We start from the raw sequence: 12939 nt of genomic DNA on the forward strand, positions 1-12939 counted from the left end.
AGAGGAAGGTATGACAGCTACCTAGGCCAGAGAGAGAGAGAGAGAGAGAGAGAGAGAGAGAGAGAGAGAGAGAGAGAGAGAGAGAGACTAACTTCAGTCCTCAGACACCTTGTGTGGTTTAGCGTAAAACTTGAGTTGTAAAATAGACTCCAGCCGTCCATATGTAGATCTCCAGTTCGAGAGTGTTTATGTCTCCATTGCCAATGCTTCGAGTGGGGGTGTTTACGGTAGAACAAAAAAGAGATACACAGTGGAAAAAAAAACCCACAGGTTGATAAAAACAAGACACATAGACAGACGAACAGTCTCTCTCTCTCTCTCTCTCTCTCTCTCTCTCTCTCTCTCTCTCTCTCTCTCTCTCTCTCTCACACACACACACACACACACACACACACACACACACACAACCAAAAAAAAATTATAGAAAAGGTCCAGAAAAAGGCAACTAAGATGTTACCAGAACCAAGAGTGTTGAGCTATAATAAGAGGTTAGAAGCCACAAATCTGTCCACCATTAAGAAGATCAAGGAGTGACTTGATCACAACCTATCTTTAAACAGGTTTGATAACGACAGCTTAGCAATTCACAAAAAGACAGAACAACTAGAGGTCATAACATGAAATCAAGCAAGAATATTGTTTGAAAAGATTTATAGAAGCATACACACACAAAAAAAAAAAAAAAGCACGTACACACGGGTCTCCTCGGGGTAGTAGTTAATGTTGATGACCACGAATCAGTACGAACCATCCACGGTCTGGTCCTGGAACCGGCAATGGGAGCAAAGACAATCCCAGCTGTTCAACCTTCCACAGAGGCTAGTCGATAAACTGGCAATTGAATTAGGCTGGGGTGTGTGTATGTGCGTGTATATATATATACATATATATATATATATATATATATATATATATAGGAATAATGGCATGATACATAAAGGCAAGGTTAAGAGACTGAGAAATAAGAATACATCCCTCTCCCCATAACACACATATAGTAATCACAAGTAGTTGTCCCATGTACACACATGATTAGGAGGTACGAACTGAGAAACTTCGAGCAGGGTACTGAGGAAAAGGGATAAGACAAACCCAAAACTTTCCCCTAAGTTCATCATAAGCAAAGTACCACCAGTTAAGGAGGTGTTAACCAGGTTAAGTGACTGGGAGGAATGAGCAGAGTGATTTCACAGCGGACGACACAAGTGCTGTAATGTCAGCACGGTGGGATGGAGAGGAACTCTGGTGTGGCGTAAGTATTGAGAGAAATGACATACACAGGCTACTGAAATATCTTGCTTTATATGAGATACGATAGTAACGAAAGGCCATGACAAGGAGTTAAGCAAGAGGCTTTGACTCAGTTTACGAATTCACCTGTAAATTTATACACATACGGTACGTGTGTGAGCCACCATTCTCATGACGAAATCAGTGTGCATCTCTAACATAGCACAACCGCTACACATGGAGAATCTACACGAGATCAGCCTATCTGCACAGAAGGAGGTAGATTGAACTGGGAAAATCAGACATATCAAAGCTCCCAAGCGTCGGTCACATTACTGACGCCCTCCTTATTCGTGACAAGCGAGCGACCTTCGATCAACTTAAAGAACATGGGAAAAAGAACGCATTCTCCACCTCTTTCAAAATCTGTCGGCGACAAAAAATTAGCAATGACTAAGGGAGTTTTTGCCCTCGCCATCTTCATGTATGGAAATGTAGTAGTTTGCCCTATCAATAATCGAAAGAAAATAGGGGCTTTAGGAAAAAAAAAAAGAAACAAAACAATATAAAATGAGACATGCTTACAAGCTGTTTAATGAAATATATATGAATGAGGACAATCATATACATGTTTCTAAGAATCTGTGCATGTATGATCAGGTGTGCTGTATATATCTAGCAAGTTTGTTTTCTGCGTTTCGTACCTAGGATGACTCCTCCAGGTGATCTGTTCAACCTCTCAAAGCTCAACATTAAAACCCTTAAACGTCAGATCAAAGGCCCTGGAATAGCTGATTTAAAGTATTTCAGACAAACATGAGGATCGGAGCGAGGACGGAGTGGGGCCACAACCAGCGAGTGTGCTTAGGCGAGCAAGACCGCCGCCCACTCCCTCTCTCCCTAAGTCTTAATGAGCTTGGTGATTAGCTATACGTACGTTCCCAATTATCGCACGTGTTTATTTATGGTTGCCTTTTTTTTTTTTACCCCTAGCGTAGGAAGGAGGAGGAGGAGGTACCAAGAATACCTCAAGAGGAGGTAAAGGTGGAAAAGGATAGGTGAAGGTTGGGGGTATCAGGTGGAGAGGAATGGTGGATGATGATGGGATACATCTCGTTTTCTCGATCTGGGTATCTCAGTAAGTGTGACCCAGGTCCTCATCAGTATATGAAATGAGTCACACTCTCTTGTTTCATTCAAACATCTAATTGATCTTTATTTTGCAATGAGTATAGTGTATATCTATATCTATAAACTTAAGTGTTCTATTTGCCCACATCAGTCTTTCTATTAACAAAAAATCGACCTTTATATATATATATATATATATATATATATATATATATATATATATATATATATATATATATATATATATGAACCTCTCCCGCACAGCATTAACAATAACAGACATCAACAAACCATGTGACACTGTTCTTCAACACATCCTCACACAAAAGAAGTTTGAGATCACTTCCACAAAAATATCATAGAGCGTTAGCCAACCTCATTGCTGGCCACTGAATCAGAGTCATTCACTATGGCCACAAACACACCTTTAGAACCCTCAAGCTCTACAATGTAGTTCCAAAAGGAGCAGTTCTGTCTTCAGCCTCCTTCAATCTCTTTCTCCATGACCTCACACTACCTATTTCAGTATACTGGTCCTTTCATATACAGATAACAATCACATCACAGCATCCTAACACCACAGATGGAACAACAAACATGCAAAATATCATTACACAGTTGGAACAATAGCTTGCCCAGAACAGAATGTCTGCATCTTAAAAGAAGTCTTTAGTTATGCGTCTGACCCAAGACAGACAGGGGGTCCAACCTGCCCCTCCTGCTAGCTTATAAGGCTAAGGCAATCCTATCCAACAAAACACCAACTATTTAGGACATCACATGAGACACACTGATGATATATTCACTCCCCACACTCACAAACATCAACACAAAAGCAGCAAACACTCTATAAAGTTCTTAGAACATAACTTATCAAATTTGAACGAAATAAAAAAATACCTTAATATCCTCTGTACATAATTCACCAGCTACACACTATATTACGCCTCTTCTGCTTGTCATCGTCCCTATCAAAAACAAAGATAACAAAACTAGAATCCATACAAATCCACGCAAACATGAACATTCAGAACCAAAAAAAACGAAACAAGAAATATCCTTCCAATACAATCCCACCTTAACATACCCAGCAATCAGTCCTATGCAACACCACTAGACCCTCCCAATCCAAACCACTTTATAATTAACTACCAACTCCCAAGCAGAAATGTAAAGCTTATCCCTGCCCCACAGTTCATCATCCTATATTCCCATATCCCCTAACCCCACAAACACAACACTGACAAAGCATGACAAAGTGAAATGACTCGACAAGCACTAAACAGCTCTTCTTCCAACTCAGTGGTGAACACCCACCCGAAACTACACTTCCCAGACACGTACGAGCTACACTTTCTCATCTACGTCATAGCCATCCTCCATCTCTACAAGCTCTACAATACCCTTCATGCCCTCAGTGCAACGACCACACTGCAGACAGTGAACACATTGCTCAAATGCCACCCACTTGTCCCAACGTATACATATACACAGCATCACTGCGCTATATGACCACTTGTGCCGCCCAAGGGACGTGGAAAGCTTCCTAAGCGCATGTATAGGGATACTCACATGAAACACAGGCAAAGGAGAATGATATCGTGTCGCTTAACCTTTTCCGAAATCTGTCTGAAAACCAGCACATTTCTAAGGCCACTCCATGTAAGCCAACTTGTTTCCATCAGCAGATATGACAATAAAATTTCAGACACACTTAACGAGTGAAACTCACTTCATCTAATTCATAAATAGACGGCAATAGATTTAGAAAAAAGAAACTACATATGTTTAAATTTCGCTAGAAAAAAAGGATGATTGAATGTTCTGTGTTTAGGTAGTATTTCTTCTTTAGGTACGTAGTCCTTCGCCCTAACGAATGGCATTAACGCAGCCCATAACCCCCTAGGCCTACTTACTTCTTCTTCTTCCTCTCTCTCTCTCTCTCTCTCTCTCTCTCTCTCTCTCTCTCTCTCTCTCTCTCTCTCTCTCTCTCTCTCTCTCTCTCTCTCTATTACTCGTGACTCCCACAACTTTCCATAATCATCCCACATTCCCCTTTTGGAAGTCTGTCGCACCCTTTCCTCTCTCTCTCTCTCTCTCTCTCTCTCTCTCTCTCTCTCTCTCTCTCTCTCACACACACACACACACAAGATACCAAGCCTTGTTACCTATTCCTCAGGTCACCACACCTCTTTGTTGCTCTTACTCTCTCGTTAAGGCTATAGCACCCTCATTCCAGGGTTCATATTTACAAATGAAATATTAAGTCACCTTATCTAAGCCTACACCCCACTAAGTCGACAATCCCTCACACTGCTTAGGCCGCTTCACCTTCACCCACGCTTTATCACCAAGATATGTATCTTCTCTCTGTTTACCCACACACTGTGCTCATCAGACCAACGTCTATATAAAAACTGGAAAGGCATAGAAAATGGAACTAATGCTCCCAGATAAAAACAAAAGTATATTTGCACGATACATATGTTTTTTTCTTTCATTCTCCCCTTTTTCCTTTTTTCATCGGCGCGCCAAAGTTTGCCTTTACGGAGCTGAACCATCAAGGCCTCAATTATTCTTGGTGTTGAGTACACAATCGATAAAAAAGAGAGGACTTTCGAGAAGAAGAATTCCGGAAAGTGAAAATACCGTATTTCAAGACCTCTTTCTTACTGGGCCTCGCCCTACACACACACTCACAAACACAAACACACACACACATACACACACACACACACACACACACACACACACACACACACACACACACACACACGTCCCACAGAAACAGAGAACTTATCTTTCATCTTAACACTCAAAATATACAAATCACACCTTACCCGCGTCGATGCAACTCTCTTGCACCTTACCGACAGTTACCATGCATCGTTAATCAAGCATAAAAAACCACAGTAACGTGATATGTGAATTAAGCTTCAACAATTAAAATGATTATCATTTTGCTTCGTTAGTCCTTGTAAAGTGCTGAATTGGGAAGAGTACCGGAAGTTTTTTCTCACTAAGTCCTCAAGTCCACATACACCATACCAGCCGCACCACTCGATAGCAATATATATATATATATATATATATATATATATATATATATATATATATATATATATATATATATATATACACATATATATATACACATATATATACACATATATATATATATATATATATATATATATATATATATATATATATATATGTATATATATATATATATATATATATATATATATATATATATATATATATATATATATAAATATATATGTATATGAATATATTTACTTATTCATCTATTCATAATTGGCCCAGGACCCCTTTCTTAAAAGAGTCCTGAGGTTATTCTAGAAACCCATTTCCATACGATGCTGCAGCTGAATAGCTGAGCCACCCCCAGTCATGGGATAATGATGGACTCCTCGCCACAAGTGACAATTCACTCGCGATTAAACCTCATGCAGGCGAAGTACGGTAACACACACACACACACATATATATATATATATATATATATATATATATATATATATATATATATATATATATATATATATATATATATATATATCTACTTTGCTTTGTCGCTGTCTCCCACGTTAGCGAGGTAGCGCAAGGAAACAGACGAGAGAATGGCCCAACCCGCCCACATACACATGTATATACATACACGTCCACACACGCACATATACATACCTATACATCTCAATGTACACATATATATACACACACAGACATATACATATATACACATGTACATAATTCATAGTCTGCCTTTATTTGTTCCCATCGCCACCCCGCCACACATGGAATAACAATCCCCTCCCCCCTCATGTGTGCGAGGTAGCGCTAGGAAAAATACCAAAGGCCCCATTCGTTCACACTCAGTCTCTAGCTGTCATGTAATAATGCACCGAAACCACAGCTCCCTTTCTATACCCAGGCCCCACAGAACTTTCCATGGTTTACCCCAAACGCTTCACATGCCCTGGTTCAATCCATTGACAGCACGTCGACCCCGGTATACCACATCGTTCCAATTCACTCTATTCCTTGCACGCCTTTCACCCTCCTGCATGTTCAGGCCCCGATCACTCAAAATCTTTTTCACCCCATCTTTCCACCTCCAATCTGGTCTCCCACTTCTCCTCGTTCCCTCCACCTCTGACACATATATCCTCTTTGTCAATCTTTCCTCACTCATTCTCTCCATGTGACCAAACCATTTCAAAACACCCTCTTCTGCTCTCTCAACCACACTCTTTTTATTTCCACACATCTCTCTTACCCTTACATTACTTACTCGATCAAACCACCTCACACCACATATTGTCCTCAAACATCTCATTTCCAGCACATCCACCCTCCTGCGCACAACTCTATCCATAGCCCACGCCTCGCAACCATTCAACATTGTTGGAACCACTATTCCTTCAAACATAGCCATTTTTGCTTTCCGAGATAATGTTCTCGACTTCCAAACATTCTTCAATGCTCCCAGAATTTTTGCCCTCTCCCCCACCCTATGATTGACTTCCGCTTCCATGGTTCCATCCGCTGCCAGATCCACTCCCAGATATCTAAAGCACTTTACTTCCTCCAGATTTTCTCCATTCAAACTTACCTCCCAATTGACTTGACCCTCAACCCTACTGTACCTAATAATCTTGCTCTTATTCACATTTACTCTTAACTTTCTTCTTTCACACACTTTACCAAACTCAGTCACCAGCTTATATATATATATATATATATATATATATATATATATATATATATATATATATATATATATATATATATTGCAGAAGACTGTATTTAATCACTAAGTGAACTACGGTACAACTACAATGTCCAAAATGATTCCCTTATGACCTTCACTCGTCTCAGTCGTCATTATGAACCTGATGGAAAGTATCACTTTGAGAGTCTGGTTGTGTGTCGTGACTGCACCAATTTCTCACTCAGATCCCTTGGGAGAAGTATCATAGAACGCCGACGTCTACGTACATTCGAGTCACCTCTACGAGTCATGGATGGGGAGAAAAAAAAAATATGAACACCCTAAATAAGAGGAAACAACAAGAATCAGCTGTGGTATGACCGACACGTATCTAAAAATTAGTATATGCAATGTGTTCCTCCAGTGTTTGTTTATAGCAATGAAACTTAATTTGCATACTGACTGTTGGTAAACAACAATAAATATGTAGACCTCGCCCTCTCGACTTTACAACGTCGGTAAAACAAAAAAAATAAAGACGACTATTAATGATATAACGGCAGGTAACCTCATCATGGACACATCAAAGTCTCCTGTTATCTGTCCTTCCCATGTAAAAAGCTCAAACGCTGTATCTAAAGACAAGAATGAATGGAGTCGGGGAAAAAAAAATGTAATACACATGTAGAGCACGACTTGGCAGAGGCTATTCATCACTTGCATGAAAGGGAGTGGCCCCACACACACACACACACACACACACACACACACACACTGCCCAGCCTGGTCATTGAGAATTTATGCCGACTTTATGCCTAGAATAGTTAATCCGGTCAGGGAGGAGAGGTGGGGAAAAAAAGTAATAACTAGAATACAAATGAATTCGAAACTATGGTGATAGCGAATATCAAGATACGAATATGGTATAGAGAAAAACATAGAAGCAGAAATATGAAAGGAATCAATGAAAGGAATTGAGAACTTTGCTGTTAAATCACGGTTAAGATGACTAAAGAGACAACAAAAATAACAGATATTGACACCAATAATGGAGACTTATTTCTAAGGGGATTTAAAAGAAACTAACGGAAGCGCTTTGTTGATCAAAAACAACACACCACTTATGGTATCTTGAAGTAAAAATGGTCATAGTTTATCGGTATACATTTACGCTTACACATACACGTGTAAACACACACGAACACGCAAATATACATAAGCGAATATTTTACACTGGTATGTGTGTACACATCTACAGGAGCGTGTACACACATATTCTCTTCCCCTCTTTAAACTTATTCTGGCAACATGTTCTTTCAGTGAAATATAAAGACACTGATTTTACAAGCTACCGGTATATATATATATATATATATATATATATATATATATATATATATATATATATATATATATATAAATATATAACAACAATAAAGACCATACATGCATGGACAAGTTGTGTGTCGAATGCGCCCTAACATATGGTAACAAGTTTCGAACATAAACGCGTATGTTTGAACGTATTCCTGAACCTGAGCACTGAATGTTCACATACGTGTATCAGACGACAACAGTCACACAACAACGATTAACGGTCTCAAGTCTTTAAGCCGGGTGCTTCCAAACCGGTCTAATGAGACAGAAAATCTACTATATTTTTCACCAAAATTTATGAAAAGAAAGGATATTTCACTATGCAACCACGATACCTAACAAATACCTTTTTACTATGCATATGAAAATACATACAACTCAACCATGACGTATAGAAAACATAACTATTCAAATACATTGTTAACGAAGTTCAAACGAAATGTAAACAAAGATATGAGGGTGAATAATGTGCTAACAACCCTACTACCTACCTCCTAGGTCACAGGATCACGTTCGGCGTTTCACCATCAAACGTCTAAAAATTCCAACGAAAAAATTGCTTACCTCGTCAAAGTCGTCCGCAGTCCCCAGTATGACTTCTTGATCCAAATAGACGACGCAATAAACTTTTGGGCCATCATCTCCTACCTTGTGGGACGACCACATGATCACGTCACCACTAGCGACTGAATGTTTCCGTACGGTTTCTCAATGTCTACACACCATACGGAGACGGTATAGGCCTATCAACCACTGTCCTTATGTTCACTGGTATATAAAAGTTTTCACATCTTAACAGTGACGTTACACTCCATGAAAAACGGGTCGAAAACAGTTTCACAAACACTAACACACCGGCTGCATCCGTACGGCTCCGTTACTCCGGGCGAACTAAAGAAAAAAAAATATTGTTGGTCCAAAGAAGACGTATTTTGGAAGTGTAACTATCCCAAATTATCATAGTTTTCAAAAGGTGTCGGAAGTTGCCGCCACCACCATCTACTCGGTAAGCAAGTAACTCGTAAACGAGAACGTATAGAGAACAAATAGAGTGCTCTAAACTAACTCGTATTTGATGAGTTAACCATCTTATGCTTTTGTAGAGCTTCAAGGATTTGTTTACTCTCGATCCCTGTTTGTAGAGATATGTATAATATATCTAACAAATACTATCACCATTATTTTTTCTTTTTTAATTTCTGAAATCACTCGGCATTCGGCAGAACTTCGTATGACTCTGTGTAATTCTAATTTCTCTGCAGACAGAGCAGAGCAGCTCTTCTGTCAACGTAGACCCGTCGTGATAGGCGCCGCCACCACATTCTATACCGAAACTATCAGCTGCGCAGATGACAAGCACATAACAGCCGATGCTTGTAACTCCATCTGACCGCTAACTGTAGCAACCAAAGTTAATACCAGATATCGCACTCACGCTATACTGGCGTTACACCAAACTGGAGGGGTATATTTTCCGAAATGGAACAGATATTTTCGTTGGTTGGACGCAGTTGCCAGCCGTATGATGAAATCCAGCCACCAACGACGGATATGACGCGCATGAAAGCCAGAAACATACACGCAAAAAGCGAAATTTAACTCAGATACTTCGTAAAAACGTTTTCTCATGAAGATCTTGAGTGAGCTGAGAACAGACTGGAAAGAGTAAGAAACAAAATGGCTTTGAAGTTTAGCTTAATCTTCATTTTCGTATATGTTATAGGCCAAAATGTTTTCCAGGAACTACTAATTAAAAAGACAAGAGTATTCTTTAATACCAATCATAATGAGAAATTATTTAAGATATTAACGAATATAATTACCTTAACTCTTGGGCTAATTGGGAAACTGAAAAATTAATAACTAGATCAATTAATGAAGCTAATCTTCTTTGTGGAGTTCGAGCTCAAAGACCAGTGTGTTCTGAATACCCAAACTGCCTTGTTTATGGTGTTTGCTTATTGCACTGTTTACTCAGGACTTATGAGGTCTGTTACTTATTGTGGCTGTGTCGAGGGTGAATCTTGCATTCATACACAACTGCGATACGAAGAATAACATTGTGTTCCTTCATCAGCGTACCTGAAGTAATTATGCTAATTACGTCTAATTAAGCAAATCACAGCGCGCTTTTAGATGTGGCATCCAGATGCCCAGAATCGCTACGTGGGATATGTTGGCCCATAATGGTACCTCTTCGTTGTACCAAGAGACGAGAGCATTCCTTAGCAAATTTGACATACGTGAATGATAAAACTTGACTTGTATTACCGTCTGTGATCAGTCATTATCCAACGAAACACTATACTGTACCGGAATCTTCCCCAGGGCTGCAAAAGACTTAGATTCAACTCTCGTCTTGAAGAGAGAGAGAGAAAAAAAAAGAAAACCTGCAGTATTTCCCCGAAAAAAAAAAAAAATCCCCTTGGGTAAATATTCCATACGAGCCGAGCATTTCTTGCCCTAGCTGAAGATAAACATTTGCCTCCGGTAGTGTGCATATACCAGTCATGCATCACCACACAGGGAGTCGATACCGGAAAGACCTCCTCTCAAATATTATCTATAAGATATGAGCCGGCCAATACGACGACGGGCGGTGAAAGGAAGTCGGAGGTGATACTCCCTCTGGTACGTATTGTAGAGAATTTGTTGTCATAACAGGTGCTGCTGGCTTATATAGGATATTGGGAATGAATAAGAAATGTACACACACACACACACACACACACACACACACACACACACACACACACACACATATATATATATATATATATATATATATATATATATATATATATATATATATATATATATATATATATATATATATATATTATCCCTGGGGATAGGGGATTAAGAATACTTCCCACGTATTCCCTGCGTGTCGTAGAAGGCGACTAAAAGGGGAGGGAGCGGGGGGCTGGAAATCCTCCCCTCTCGTTTTTTTTTTTTTTTTTTTTTTTTTTTTTCCAAAAGAAGGAACAGAGAATTGGGCCAGGTGAGGGTATTCCCTCAAAGGCCCAGTCCTCTGTTCTTAACGCTACCTCGCTAATGCGGGGAAATGGCGAATAGTTTGAAAGAAAGAAAATATATATATATATATATATATATATATATATATATATATATATATATATATATATATATATATATATACATATATATATATATATATATATATATATATATATATATATATATATATATATATATATATATATATATATATGTAGGTACATATACACACACAGATACAGGTGTTCGATTACCGGTTGTATGTTACAGGAAGAGGGTTTGACACTCGTGTTACCCCGTCTCTTATCCTAGTATATATGTATCATGTTATGGCTCATATCTTTTTTTTTTTCTCCACAATTGATCACCGTTACCCGCACTATATTGACACGTACATACCAGCTTTAGTAAGGTGCCCATCTATCAATTTGTCTCGAGGGAAGGATGAAGCATTGGTTGGGTGTGGGCCGACTGCCACGCCCAGAATTCGAACCCAAGCAGGCTCGACCCAAGGATAGCCTGTGCTGACTCATGGTCAGCAATGCTAACAACAACAACAACAAAACACTGTAGTGTGTCTGTGTGTGCGCGTTGCGGGAGGAATAGCCCCTTGTAACCCCGTCTCTTAATCATGTATATATATATATATATATATATATATATATATATATATATATATATATATATATATATATATATATATATATATATTCCTATGAGTCCACGGGGAAAATGAAACACGATAAGTTCCCAAGTGCACTTTCGTGTAATAATCACATCATCAGAGGAAAGACAAGATAGATATATAACATATATAACAGTCAGTTGATATACATCGAAGAGACGAAGCTAGGACGCCATTTGGTAAACATGCGATTGTCCAAGACAGACAACGAGCGTTCATAAACTTATTTTACAAATTTTATCAACAATAAAGTTATCTAATTTGTATAGACCATCACTCATATTAAGATTATAATTCTTTGTGTATTCAATAATAGAAGATTCAATGATATTTCTCGTGGTGATAGAGTTAGATATAATAACTGAGATGGCATTACTCAAGTCAATACAATGATCATAGCTTCTAACGTGATTAAACAAGGCATTTGATTCTAGTCCCGTTCTTATACTATATTTATGTTGCTTAAATCTAACAGAAAGATCCTTACCAGTCTGCCCAACATAAAATTTATCCTTTGCAACACACACACACACACACACACACACACACCACCTGGCAAACACTGGCTGAGAGATTAAATAGAAAGACGCAAAATGTAAATAGGTTTAACAACATATTCCACAAAATTACACTGTGACCCATTTTTCCACGTTAGAAAGTAACCGTTGGACGTTATTTCAGTACCATAGGCCTTTTTTTTTTTTTCTTAAGTCTCTGTAAGCCTAACCATTATACCAAGAATTTTATGAAACATTCT

General features: G+C 38.7%; 1 long non-coding RNA gene across 1 annotated transcript in view; it reads right to left on the reverse strand.

Annotated features, from left to right (window-relative positions):
* The window catches only part of LOC139752596 (uncharacterized), a 901151-nt gene extending 891671 nt beyond the window's left edge, over positions 1 to 9480 (reverse strand). Inside the window, exon 1 of the long non-coding RNA XR_011713540.1 lies at positions 9041 to 9480. This is a non-coding gene — a long non-coding RNA (uncharacterized lncRNA). The remainder of the gene's footprint in view (positions 1 to 9040) is intronic.
* Positions 9481 to 12939: the final 3459 nt, after the last annotated feature.

Source organism: Panulirus ornatus, chromosome 13 (assembly GCF_036320965.1).
Source record: "Panulirus ornatus isolate Po-2019 chromosome 13, ASM3632096v1, whole genome shotgun sequence".
NCBI classification, from domain to species: domain Eukaryota; kingdom Metazoa; phylum Arthropoda; class Malacostraca; order Decapoda; family Palinuridae; genus Panulirus; species Panulirus ornatus.